The sequence below is a fragment of the Pseudorasbora parva genome, chromosome 25, assembly GCF_024679245.1.
Source record: "Pseudorasbora parva isolate DD20220531a chromosome 25, ASM2467924v1, whole genome shotgun sequence".
NCBI lineage: Eukaryota > Metazoa > Chordata > Actinopteri > Cypriniformes > Gobionidae > Pseudorasbora > Pseudorasbora parva.
The window spans coordinates 29,462,528-29,476,446 of NC_090196.1; positions in this window are offsets into that span (position 1 = coordinate 29,462,528).

Sequence of the window (13,919 nt, forward strand, 5' to 3'; positions counted from 1 at the left end):
CGACCAGGTCCCTCCTCCTGCCGCTGGGCCGCGCCGCAAGAAACGCCGCGACCAGAGGCTGCCGGAACGGTCTGGCGACTGCACGCCGGATGACTCCCCGCGTGCCTCGCCATCGCCGGTCACCTTCACCCAGGAGGAACAGCGTCCCTCTCATGCAGCGGCCTGTTCGGTTTCCTTCGGTGGCCCGCCGCCAGAGGATGATGAGGACAGCCTCTCCACAGCCGCTTCTGGTAGCGAGTGGTCATCTTCTGTCTCGGAGCCCCCCGCTTCGACGCAGACCGCCACGAGCGCCAAAACTAACGTCGACGCGGAACTCATCCGCGTGCTCTCCAGGGCCGTGGAAGACCTCGGGCTCGAGTGGTCCCAGCCCGATGAGCCAACACGCAGCAGACTGGACGAGTGGTTCCTGGAAAGCCGCCGCCTCTCTTCTCCTCAGAAGCCCGCGCCTTTCTTCCCTGAGGTACACGACGAGCTTACGAAGTCGTGGAAGTCGCCCTACTCTGCTCGCGCCAGATCCGCTTTTTCCCCAGCGCTCTCCGTTGTCGACGGCGCTAAGGAAAAAGGCTATGAGTCTCTTCCACCCCTCGAGGAGGCTGTCGCCGCGCACCTCTGCCCGCCCTCCTCCTCCAGAGGATGGCAGTCCAGGGCTCAGCACCCGTCCAAGCCCTGCCGCACCACTTCTGCTCTCGCTGGCCGGGCATATGCCTCCGCTGGCCAGGCTTCCGCGGCCCTTCACACCATGGCTATCCTTCAGGTGTTCCAGGCCAGACTTCTCCGCTCCTTGGATGAGTCTGTCCCCGACTCCGATGTTTTGAAGGACCTCCGCAGCGCGACGGACTTGGCCCTTCGCGCCACTAAAGCCACTGCACAAGCCATCGGGAAAAATATGGCTAACCTGACGGTCTTAGAGAGGCACCTTTGGCTGAATTTGACCGAGATGAAGGACGCGGACAAAGCCTCCTTTTTGGACGCCCCCATCTCCACTACCGGTCTCTTCGGCCCGTCAGTCGTGGGTTTCGCGGAGCGCTTCACCGAAGCGCAGAAGGCTTCGCAGGCTATGAGGCATTTCCTGCCTAAGCGCTCCAGCTCGTCTTCAGGCCAGAGACGCTCTCGAGGTAGACCCCCGCCTTCTCAACCCGCTAAGCCGGCAGAGCCACCTTCCCGGCCTCGCTCCTCTTCTGGACCGCGCCAACGTTCCCGCTCCGCGAACCGCAGCAGTCGGCCTGAACGCCGGGGACCTCGACCCAGGATTGTGTTGAACCCCGAGCCTCCGAAGCCGTCCTAGCCGCAGGGATAAAAAGGAGATGGTCAGGTCTCGCCTCGGCCGGACCCCCATCTCTCCCTCCCGGTCTCCCAGTTCCCCGCACGCAGGTGACTGCCGACCTCAGTTTAGCAGCCAACGAGCCCGTTGTCAAACGCACTCGCCTGCACACAAACGCCGTTATCACGGCGACCCAAATAAATCTCAAAAAGAGCTTTTTCTCTGTAGTAAATGTGCCCACACATCAGTCTGCACTCCTACACTCATTCACCCCTCCCACCCATGCTATAAATGTCCCGGCGCCCACTCCACAGTGCACGCCGCCACACATAAGCACTACCCCCTCTATGTCTCAAGCACAAAATGGCAGCGCTACCGAGTTCCCTCTAGTAGGCGACCCTTATCCGCGCCGGCTCCAGCCGCTATCGTGTCGAGCTCAGGCCTGGCAAGCCATGCCCGGGGTATCAAATTGGGTTATGAACATAGTAAAAAGGGGCTACTCGCTACAGTTCGTTCGCAGGCCCCCGCGCTTTCGCGCCGTGGTCGAGACCTCGGTGAGAAGCAGCGTCAGTCACGTGCTTCGCACCGAGATTTTGAAACTGGTAAAGAAGGGAGCGGTGGAGCCCGTTCCCCCTCCCAAAAGCGAGTCGGGCTTCTACAGCCGATACTTTCTCGTTCCGAAGAAGGACGGAGAGCTCAGGCCCATCCTAGATCTAAGGCATTTGAACAAAGCTCTAATGACTCGCTCGTTCAAAATGCTAACGGTGAAACAGATCCTCGCGCACATTCGCCCTGGGGACTGGTTTTTCACGATAGATCTGAAAGATGCGTACTTTCATGTGCAGGTAGCCCCCCACCACAGGCCATTCTTGAGATTCGCCTTCGAGGGGCAGGCTTATCAGTACACGGTCCTGCCATTCGGCTTATCCCTGGCGCCCCGCACGTTTACGAAATGTATGGACGCGGCATTAGCCCCGCTCAGGCTGAAAGGGATGCGGGTGCTCAACTACCTCGACGACTGGCTAGTGATAGCCCAGTCCCGAGCAGAACTACTAACACACAGATCCTGGCTCCTCAACCATTTAGACTGTTTGGGTCTCAGGATCAATATCGCCAAGAGCTCGATGTCACCCACTCAAAAGATATCTTTTCTGGGCTTTGTTCTAGACTCGAGACTCATGAACGCGCGGCTGACGTATAAAGAACCACCACGTCTTGGTTCGTTCAGACAACATGTCGGTGGTAGCGTACATAAACCGCCAGGGTGGCCTGAGATCATATTCCCTTCACCGCATGGCGAAGCATCTCCTTTTATGGGCAGAGCACAACCTGAGCTCCCTGAGGGCGGCTCACGTGCCAGGTATTCTGAATGTGGGTCCGGATATGTTATCCAGGAGAACCATTCCCCCAGGGGAATGGTCTCTTCACCCGCAAACGGTTCTCTTAATTTGGAACACCTTCGGCAGAGCGAAAGTGGATCTCTTCGCCTCAGAAGACAACACTCACTGCCCAATATTTTTCTCCAAACGCAGGGATGCCCTGGCCCATGTCTGGCCCAGTCTCCCGCTGTATGCTTTCCCCCCGATCGCGATGCTACCACAAACCATCAAGAAAATCAGGGAGACAGCATCCGCGGTGCTTTTAATAGCCCCGCTCTGGAGGAACCGAACGTGGTTCTCCGATCTGATCCAGCTGTCAGACACAGCCCCATGGCCCATTCCGCTGAGGAAAGACCTCCTCACGCAGGCGAAGGGGGGGATCTGGCATCCCAGTCCCGAACTATGGGCCCTCCACGTATGGCCCATCAACTGGTATCGGGAAACCTCTCTGACAGAGTTATGAACACCATAGCGGAAGCTAGAGCCCCCTCGACGAGGCGGCTCTATACTCTGAAGTGGTCAGTGTTTTCTAACTGGTGTGCCGTCCGAAATATCGACGCACGCTCATGCGAGATAACAGAAGTACTCGCTTTTCTCCAAGAGCTACTGGACGCGGGTCGTTCCCCCTCCACGCTCAAAGTTTATGTCGCCGCCATAGCAGCTAACCACGCTCAGGTCGCGGGACATTCACTAGGGAAAAGTGAGCTCATTGTACGTTTTCTTAAAGGGGCCAGGAGATTGAACCCCCCTCGCCCCCCTTCGGTCCCTATTTGGGACCTCGCGGTGGTTCTAGACGCTATGAAGGGTCCCCCCTTCGAGCCTCTCCAGACCGCGACCATAAAGCTTTTATCATTCAAAACTGCGTTTCTGCTGGCTCTGGCCTCGGTTAAACGTGTGAGTGACTTACACGCACTCTCAGTGAGTCCGTCCTGTCTCGAGTTCGGGCCCAACAACTCCAAAGTTGTTCTTAAACCGAGACATGGTTTTATACCCAAAGTGCTTTCTACCCCTTTTAGAGCACAGGTTATTACTCTGCTTCCTTTACCCGTATCTCAGGGTGAACAGGACGCGAATCTGCTCTGCCCGGTCAGAGCTCTGAGACTGTATCTGGAGCGCTCCTCCCCCTTCAGGCAGTCGGACCAGCTGTTTGTCTGCTTCGGCGGCCGCACTAAAGGTTGTGCTGTCACGAAGCAAAGACTCTCACACTGGATAGTGGACGCTATCTCGCTGGCATATGAGTCTAAAAACCTGACTTGCCCTATAGGCGTTAAAGCCCACTCCACTAGAGGCATGGCCTCATCTTGGGCTTGGTCGTGTGGCATTTCTTTGGAAGATATCTGTGCGGCGGCAGGCTGGGCCTCTCCGTCCACTTTTATCAGATTCTATAAATTGGAGGTTCCAGCTCTACAAGCAGGGCTTCTCTCCATTTAGGCTCTATCTTGACCCTGGTAAACAGATTGCCTTTAGTTTTGGCCTGTACACTTCAGTCCTTAAGCACTTTCATTTATCATAAGATCCGACTATGTCCGATCAGCCGTTCAAATGAACCGACTCTGTCCGATCAGCCGTTCAAATGAACCGACTCTTCCGGTTCTTCATCCCCCCTTATAGCCGCCTCTTCGGTGTCTCGGGGGTTATTTACATGTGCTTGGGTATACTGGGTCAGTCAGCACACACGGCGCTTTACATTGTGTTCCCATACGTAATACGAGGAACCTCTCTCGAAAGGGAACGTACTCGGTTACTTTCGTAACCTCGGTTCCCTGAGAGAGAGGAACGAGTATTACGTTCCGTGCCGTGTTTATGCTTCTCAGGTATCGCTTCAGTCGATCTAAAAACCTGACACCTATGGCGAAATCAGGGCTTTATATAGCCTCCTGTATGCAAATATAAGCACCTTTTTTCGGCGGGCTTCTGGAACGCCCCCCATTGGCTCGTTCCTCTCAGCCGCCTCACCATAGGTTCATGCAGTTGCCGTGGCCCGGCCAATCAGAGCGCTCCTCGCGCTGAGTTATGGCCGTTCAGCGGCACTGCGCTTTACATGGATACCTTTATTAAAGTTTTGCTTCATATTCTCGAGAAAAGGAGTTTTCCCATACGTAATACTCGTTCCTCTCTCTCAGGGAACCGAGGTTACGAAAGTAACCGAGTACGTTTTATAATAAAATTGAAAAATGTCTTAATTCAACAATGTCTTGTTTTTAAAAAAAAAAAAACAATCAAACAATTGCCCACCACAGTTGAAATATTAACATAGTCAAGATTAGGATTTTCAGAAGAAATTAGAGTCTTAATTACGGTTTTGGAAATATGATAACAGGCCTACGTATTTTTCCGCAGCGTAACATGCCATCTCTCAAACCACTGGGGATTTCTAAATGTTTTAGCCTACATAAGATCTGATTATGTAATATTTTTCAGTTAAAAATCTTCATCACTTACTTTGCGCTTCGCTGAACTTGTTGAGTGCTAAAGTAACCAGAAGAAAGAAAACAGCAGAAGAGTCTTTAGGCCTCAAATCCATTTTGTGTTAGATGATGGATCAATAAAGGAATATCGAAGACGACTCCCTTTGTTCTGACGGAATCAAATTCTCATCAGGCATTTGTGAGCGATACTGATGTGTGAAAATAGACTTCAATCTTAACCTTTGAGACGGACTCTTATCTCATGCAGGTTTATTGGCCATAAAGATGAGCACAGGTGGACTTTTGCCTCGTATACATTCACACAGCTGCTTTAAATGTTCATCATATCTCATAAACCATGACCACAAAGAGGAATAATGTTTACAAAATAATATTTTGTTGTGTGTGGATGGTAACCATCAGTGCTGTTTCCAAAATGTGAAGTTTACACCATGATAAAAATAAAATTAAAAAACAACAACAATGAAAAGATGTTATATTATGATGTTATTACAATAATGTAACTTATATTATTCCTTGGCAAGCTACTATTTCTGAATGGAAAATTGGCTTAAACACTTGGAAACGTCAACAGAGATGTTGATCAATTCACACTAGAAAACAATTTGAGTTTGGATTTAAGTGAAATAAAGATAGAAAAGCTAACAGCATCACAGAAGCCAGTGTGAATACTTCAGGAGAGATATGTGACCCTGGACCACAAAACCCGGTCATAAGTCTCACGGGTAGATTTGTGGCAATAGCCAACAATACATTGTATGGGTCACGATTATCGATTTTTCTTTTATGCCACTGTAAAAAAAATATTAAAAAAATAAGTAACCTGGTTGCCTTAATTTTGAGTTCATTGAAATTAAAAATTTGAGTTAATACAATGAACATTTTTAAGAATCGACAACCTTTATTGAAATATTATTAAAAGATTTTGTAAGCATATTGGGTAATTGTTTTATTTGTGATAACGCAGCGAAACATGACATTTACAGGTACAATAATAACTTCATTGTACGTTGTTCGTTGTTCAACTTAAAATTTTAAGGCAATCAGGTTACTTACTTTTTTAAGTTAAACCAACAATATTTTTTACAGTGTAGGATATTAACTAAATATCAGGTTCCATGAAGATATTTTGTACATTTTCTACCGTATAATATATGGTAGAAAATGTACAAAATTGTGTGTATATATATAAATATTAGTAGTATATTAATATGCATTGCTAAGAACTTAATTTGGACAACTTCAAAGGCAAATTTCTCAATATTTAATATTTTTTTGCACCTAGATTTTTAAATGGTTGTGTCTCGGCCAAATTGTCATATCCTAACAAACCAGTGAGAAAGCTTATTTATTAAGCTTTCAGATGATGTATAATATCTCAATAAAAAAAGGAAAAAATTACACATGACATTATGGTCCAGGGTCACAATGGTCACAAAACACACACACACACACACACACAGTGTTGCTAGCGCATGCTATCATCGATGGTCAGGGTAACGGTATCTAAAAGCACTGAAGCGATCTTATCTCGCTCTCACATTTACTGTAAGTATCTTATTATATCATTACACAAGAAAGACAGACGACATGCAAGGAAGAAATTATTTGCTAACCTACCTGTTATTATATTTTGACTTTTAAAACCACATGACCACCGCACGTTAGCATGACAAACACCAAACAACTCGATTATCTTCTTCCCTTTTTCTGGTTTTTGATACTATGAGTACTATTTAAAATCTTGGCATTTAGAGCACTTTTTGCGTTTCTTAGCCTCTTGACAGATCGCTTCCTGTACTCCTGAGTTGTAAGTCGCTTTGGATAAAAGCGTCTGCTAAATGCATAAATGTAAATGTATTATGAAACGTTTGAGGATATTAAAATCGAATTATTTAAAAAGTTAGTTTCCCTCACAATTTGCTTGCAATATGTGATGCTGGTGGTAATACCACGATACTGTGATGTAACACTTAGTTTAGAGTACCTCATGTATGTTAACCTAGCTGGCATTAACAACTTTATATAAGATGTTAAAAAAAAATGTATTTGTTTTTTACATGAACTAGAGTTAAACATGACCATGCCATTTTATTATGACCTTATGCAATCTAAGCCAGCCTGTTATTGGTGCTATATTAATTATGATCCTGTGAGTCACATTAGTGATGTAATTCTTTGGATTTAGCTCTTTTGAAGAGTCCTGTTGTGTCTATTGTTAAATTCACAAACCCACATGTTCCTCTGAAGAGCTAAAGGTATGGTTTAATAAACAAGACATGAAGTGGTTCTCGCATCCAGAGTTTAATTTGCATCTGAGAAATGTAATTTGGTCTTATGACGACATTTCAATATGCAGTTTGACATGTTTGGAGGGGGAGGGGGTCATTTTTATTCAAATATATACAAGCAGTTAGTCTCAAACATGTTAAAACTGATTCAGACATTGTGAAGTAGCTGTCTTCATGTTTCTCGGACATGAAGCCTCGGTCTTCATTGGTACATGTTTGGGCATGAATATTGTCTCAGCAGGAAAATCAATCTGTCTGAATCTCCACCGACGCCGCTGCAAACACAGAGAACAGGCAACATGAACACTAAACATGCATGCTCGAAATGATGTTCATGCTGGAATATTTAATTTGAGAGCATTCATAGTGTTAAAAGAAAAATGTGTTGAAAGTTGAAACATTACTATATCTGTATGGATTAGCTTACTGCACTGTCAAATTATATGATCAATAAATTGTGACATTATATGATTTTACATTGCTTTAATGCAACTTTATTTAATAAGCTATACAAGATTCAATTTGTTTTTTTAAATAAAATTTTAGAGTGCACTAAGTGAAACAGACTATAAAAGAAAAATGTACACACCATAATATATAACAATAACTGAGTTTGTTAAGTGTTAAGCGAAAATTGTGCATATCCGCTTCTTTACCTTTTCTTGCTGCTCTGCATACGTTTCAGGAAGGTGCAGATGGATGTGATTTTGGCTTTAGATTTCAGGAGATCAGCGTATCTGTTTGTGAACTCGATGTCGCCCAGCTGCCTCGTCTGGAGCCCAGATCTCCTGGAGATACAGGCCAGATTCAATGTCAAAATGTTCACTCAAGTACATCAGTTTCTTCCAGAAAAGGCTCCAGTATAAGGCAAGCCATTTTGACTGTTATTCATTCCCAGGATATGAATTCTTGATATCAACAATTACATTTTCATTAGTTAAAATGATCAAATTCCCCATATTAGGAATTGGATTTCTACTAGTAACAACGGCAACTTTTGAAATCAGGAATTACTTTTCTAGTAAAAACGTTAATCAAAATGTTTTATATCAAGAATACAATTTCAGCTAGAGAAAAAAATGATTCATGATATCTGCAATTATATTTATATATATATTTATAGTTAAATGTCACCATAATGTTATACCAAATTAATATATATATATATATATATATATATATATATATATATATATATATATATATATATATATATATATATATATATATATATATTTGTTAGTAGTAATTGTATTTCTGAAATGTGAAATTGGAATTTCAACTATTAAGAAATCAATTCTTGATATCAGCAATTGAATTTGAATGGCAGCGTATGGTGACATTTCACTAGTAAAAAAATTACAGATATCACAAATAATAGTTTTCATTTTCTAGTTGAAATTTAATTTCTGATATCAAGAATTGGATTTCTGCAAGTGATGTCATTGCTGATAAATTTTACTAGTGGAAATGTATTTCCTAATATCAAAAATTGCCATTGCCAATAACTTTTGATAAAAAATTCTGACATATTAACATGATATCTGACATTATATTTTAACCAGTGAAAATTGAATTGTTGATATCAAGAATTAATATCCTGGGGATGAATAAAAGACAAAACGGCTTGCCATACTAGTATTTCATTTTAATTAGAATTTTTAATTTCTACTAGTAACCAGGAATTAGGAATTACATTTCTACTATAAAAAAACATGAATCACTTGCAGAAACTAAACTATAAAAAAACTATTATTTATGATGTCTTTGTATTTTCACTAGTTAAATGTCACCATAATGTTACAATTATATATAATATATATAAAGTATAAATATATAATATATATTACTAGTAATTGTATTTCTGATGTGAAATTGGAATTTCAACTAATAAGAAATCAATCTTGATATCAACAATTACAGAAATCATGAATAATGGATTTTTTTTCTAGTTGAAATTGAAATCCTAATATCAATAATTTCATATTCAAGTGATAGTGTCATAGTTGATATCAATAATTTTAATTTTTACAATTGGAAATGTATTTCCTGATATCAAAAATGGCCGTTGCCAATTAACTATAGATTAAAAATTCAATTTTGATATCTGACGTTATTATTGATATCAAGAATTAATATCCTGGGAATGAACAAAAGACAAAACGGCTTGCCATACTAGTATTTGATTTAAAATGTGTTTATCAATTGATACTCCATTTCAAAAGTAGATATTACAAGAAGCTGAGAAGAGCTCCACTAGGTGGCAGCCCGCAGTTAATTACACATGACAAGACCACAAAATTGACTTATTAACAGTTTATGAAACCCACCCGCCTAGGTCTGCAACAAACACATCTGCATCGTCCCTGGGAGACAACACTTTTCTGGGAGAAAATATGTCTGTTCTTGAGACGCTGTCCTCTTCTCCGAGATACCTGCGATCATAAAAGCAGAAACAGAAACGAGTCGATGCATCAACTGTAAATCTTCTGCAGTTTTATCAATGCACAAAAGTTTATTTGGTATGTGTGTTTCAGAAAAGAAGAAGAAGAAGAAAACAAGGTAAGAAAATTGAAAATCTTATCACCTCCAGACAGAGTTGAAGAGAGTGGGATGAAGAAGCAAGGACAAAGAGATAAAAATCAAACAAAATTTGACAGGCCTTAAAATACATGACTAGCCAAAGTTATGAACCTGGCTTTCATTTTTATTTCACAAACAAAAGATCAGATAGAGGTTCAATGTTCAGCAAGTTTTTGAAGTTGAACGTGGCCTGACCTGTCCAGAGCTGGAACGCTGCTCGCACACTGGATGAGAAATATCGCAAGGATGGACACCTGCATCAGACTTGTTAGAACAGACATTTTCACACCTTAAAACGACAAAAAATTGGGAGTTTTTAGGGTGACGGATATGCCAATCAAATCTTTGACACAGAAACTCAGAAACGTCACTCACCCTCGATTTGAAGCTCTGGTGGCAGTCTAGCAGTCGTCCAACGGTTCTTGTCTGTTTTTGTTTATTCCCATCCTTTTTGTACCCCAAAAATCATTGATTATGAAACGTCAACATGGCCCATGAAGTCATGTTCCTAATGTGTTTTATTGGTCTCACTATTTGCTTTTTTCATTTATCAAGTTTTCCTACTCTTCATGTGTTAACCACATCAGCACTCATGCTAATAAAGATAAAGATTGACTTCCTTAATTGGTGTTGAGGAGGAAGGAATTGATTTTTATTATTATCTACTTGTTTGATATTGCTGAGATTGCTAAAAAATCAATGAGAGGAAAGACCGTGTGTTAAAGAGAAAGAAGAATATGGGTGGTCATTGATTGATTGATTGAATGACGCTTGTAATTATCATAATAATGGTTACAGTGAAATATTCAGTTACCAAGAATCAACCAGACAAAGTATTTCTGACACACACACTCAACAAACATTGTTTTTTTTCCTCATACTTGGGCTACTAAGGATTTAAACACCTATTTGTGCTACAATAGACGACTTCAAATCAAGAGGTCAACTATTACTCGAAGCAAGTATACATTTTGCATGGGGGATTTTAAAACTGGACCAGTCACATGTAGAGACCAAAGTACCAGAGACATTGCAACACGCTTAAAAAATAATACTCAGAACACTAGCATACACTAACAAATAGCTAGCAAAATTACACTAGCAAACACATTTGCTTCAAAAACAGGTTTGTGTATACATAGGTAAAGTTCTGGCATCATCTCCTCAACCTTGTATTGTTCAAAATGTGGTTATTTTGTCTGTGGGAAACGAAAGGATGAGAATGGTTAGCTTAGCAAGCTAATAGTTTTCATTAAAAGAAAGTGGCACTGTCATGCAGTGTTTAAAAAGTGATATAATATATCTATATAATTATTGCACTATATTCAAAGTCTTCTGAAGTGAGAAACCGACTAAAAGGTTAGTCATTTGCCACTGAACATCTTCTTTAGAACTATCTCAAGTTCATGCTTGTACATTTGAACATTTATTTTGTTCACAATACACACAAAATATTAACATAAAGGCAAGTAGATTTTTTAGTAAAAAAATAAAAAATAAACCCAATTATCACATGCAATATCTTAAGTTTACCAGTGGCGGGTGCTGTGAAGTCATATTGAGGAAGTGCAGAGCTTTTGAGAATGAAGTGCTTTAAAAACCAAACTCCAATTAGGTAATTTCTCTGCATTTGACAAAAGCGTTCAAGTGAGGGCCACGGAAACCCCATCGAGTTCACTGCAGCTAATTTGATTTATGAGTTTGGATTTTGCACATTATATGAAAACGTCTCCTAAAGGGGGTTTCTTTCAAATATGATCATCCTGGTGAGGGACGCCCATCCTAAAATTTTAAAGCAGCTGTAGCCTATATTTTCATGTAGCAAAAAATGTAGGCCTAGCCTGATATTATAAAATAGTTTTTGGAAAATATTTAGTTTCTATTAAGTTTTTCTACTCACTGCTGTACTGTACTACATATATTTATTTAGATGTGTTTATTTATTCAGTTGATCTTATTTATTTAAAAAAAATATATATATACAGTTTTTTTTTTACTTTTCCATGGACCCTGCCGTCGCCCGTGACCCAATAAAACTTCTCAGTAAAGCCCATAATGTCAAAGCTTATGCATAATGATGTGTATGCGCTTTAAGTGTTTTTAATTGTCCTTCAGTAATTTAGCATTATGAGGACATTCAAGACAACAGATGATTCAAATGATGTAGACCGAATTGACTAACTCACCATCTGCAGTGAATCACAGTCATATGCTCTCTGAGAAGCACCATGATTGACTCTAATTTGAGGGTTTAAAAGTTTATTGTGTTTTTTTTTATGAGGGAATAATGAGCGGCGCTAAAGCTCTCTCAGAGGTTATTGAACACATTCGTTTCTGTTAAGAATGAGATGGTGAACAGCCGAGACAGCTGGCACGACCTCTTTTTTATATAGATCTTTAGACATATTTTATAGCCTAATAATAATACACAATTAAGAGGAGGTAAAATGCGGTTAGTGAACCGGGGAAGACTGCGGTAATTACAACTCGCATGGCGTGATTGAAATTGCTACGTTTATCCGAGAAGGTTCGCATTTGTTGATGGCTGAGCAGCACGAGAGAAAGAGCCTATATGATAGATATTCAGAATGATTGTTGAATGTATTTTTTGGAATGGTGTCTTTTTTTAAATGTTATATTTCCTGTACCCACTGAACTCAGTTCATTTAGATGAAATATTTGGCTGAAGTTAAAACACTCCCGCAGTTAAAGGGATAGTTCACTCAAACATTTAAATTCTGTCCATTCCAAGACCTTCGTCTTCAGACACAAATTAAGATATTTGTGTTGAAATCCGATGGCTCAGAAAGGCCTTCATTGACACCAATGTCATTTCCTCTCTCAAGACCCATAAGGCACTAAAAGACGTCGTTACAAAGCCCATCTCACTACAGCGGCTCTACAATCATTTTATGAAGCGACAAGAACAGTTTTTGTGCGCAACAAAAAAACGGAAATAACGACTTATATAGTGAAGGGCCGATTTCAAAACACCGCTTTCTGAAGCCTCGGAGCCATGCTCGGAGCTTAATGCATCAGTGTATCGATTCGTCAAACTGCTGAAATCACGTGAATTTGCGCGATCTGAACCGCTGATTCGACACACTGATGCATACTCAGAGGCTTCGAGAAGCGGTGGTTTGAAATCGGCCATCACTATATAAGCCGTTATTTAGTTTTTGTTGTTTTGTTTTTTTGCAGAAAAACTGTTCTTGTCGCGTTTTAAAATGATTGTAGATCACTGTAGTGAGATGGGCTTTGTAACGACGTCTTTAGTGCCTTTATGGGTCTTGAGAGAGGAAATTACATTGGTGTCAATGAAGGCCTTTCTGAGCCATCAGATTTCAACACAAATATCTTCATTTGGGTCTGAAGATGAACGGAGGTCTTACGGGTGTCGAACGTTATTATGGTAAGTATGACAGAATTTTCATTTTATGGTGAAAAACCCTTTTATTACTCATCCTGATGTCATTCAACACCCATAAGACTTGTTCATCTTCGGAAGACTAATGAGACTAACTTTTTGATTAAATCTAAAATCTTGAGCTCTGTAAGGACCAATGAGGTTCAAGTAGGTTCAGTTGAGATTCTGTTTATGTTCTCTGATCAATGTTTGTGAATAAAAGCTTTTTTTTAAAACTGAATTTAAACTGTTCATCATATAAAATGATAATGATAATGTTAATAATAGTGATAATGGCTAGTAACAGTGTTACTTGCATTTTACACGCCACAGCTGAAATACACCCACATTTGGCACAATAATTGCAATTAATCGATTCGACAAAACTTTTTTTTTTAATGTAAATCCTTAAAAGTTATGATCAGTCTTACTTGCATAAATTGTCTTACAACCGGCCACAGAAAAAAAAAAAAAAAAAAAAAAACATTGTCTCTCCTCTCCGGCATGGAGTGCTCCTACATTTTCAGATAATATTTGGTGTTCAGATCAAAGAATCCCAAAATAATAAGA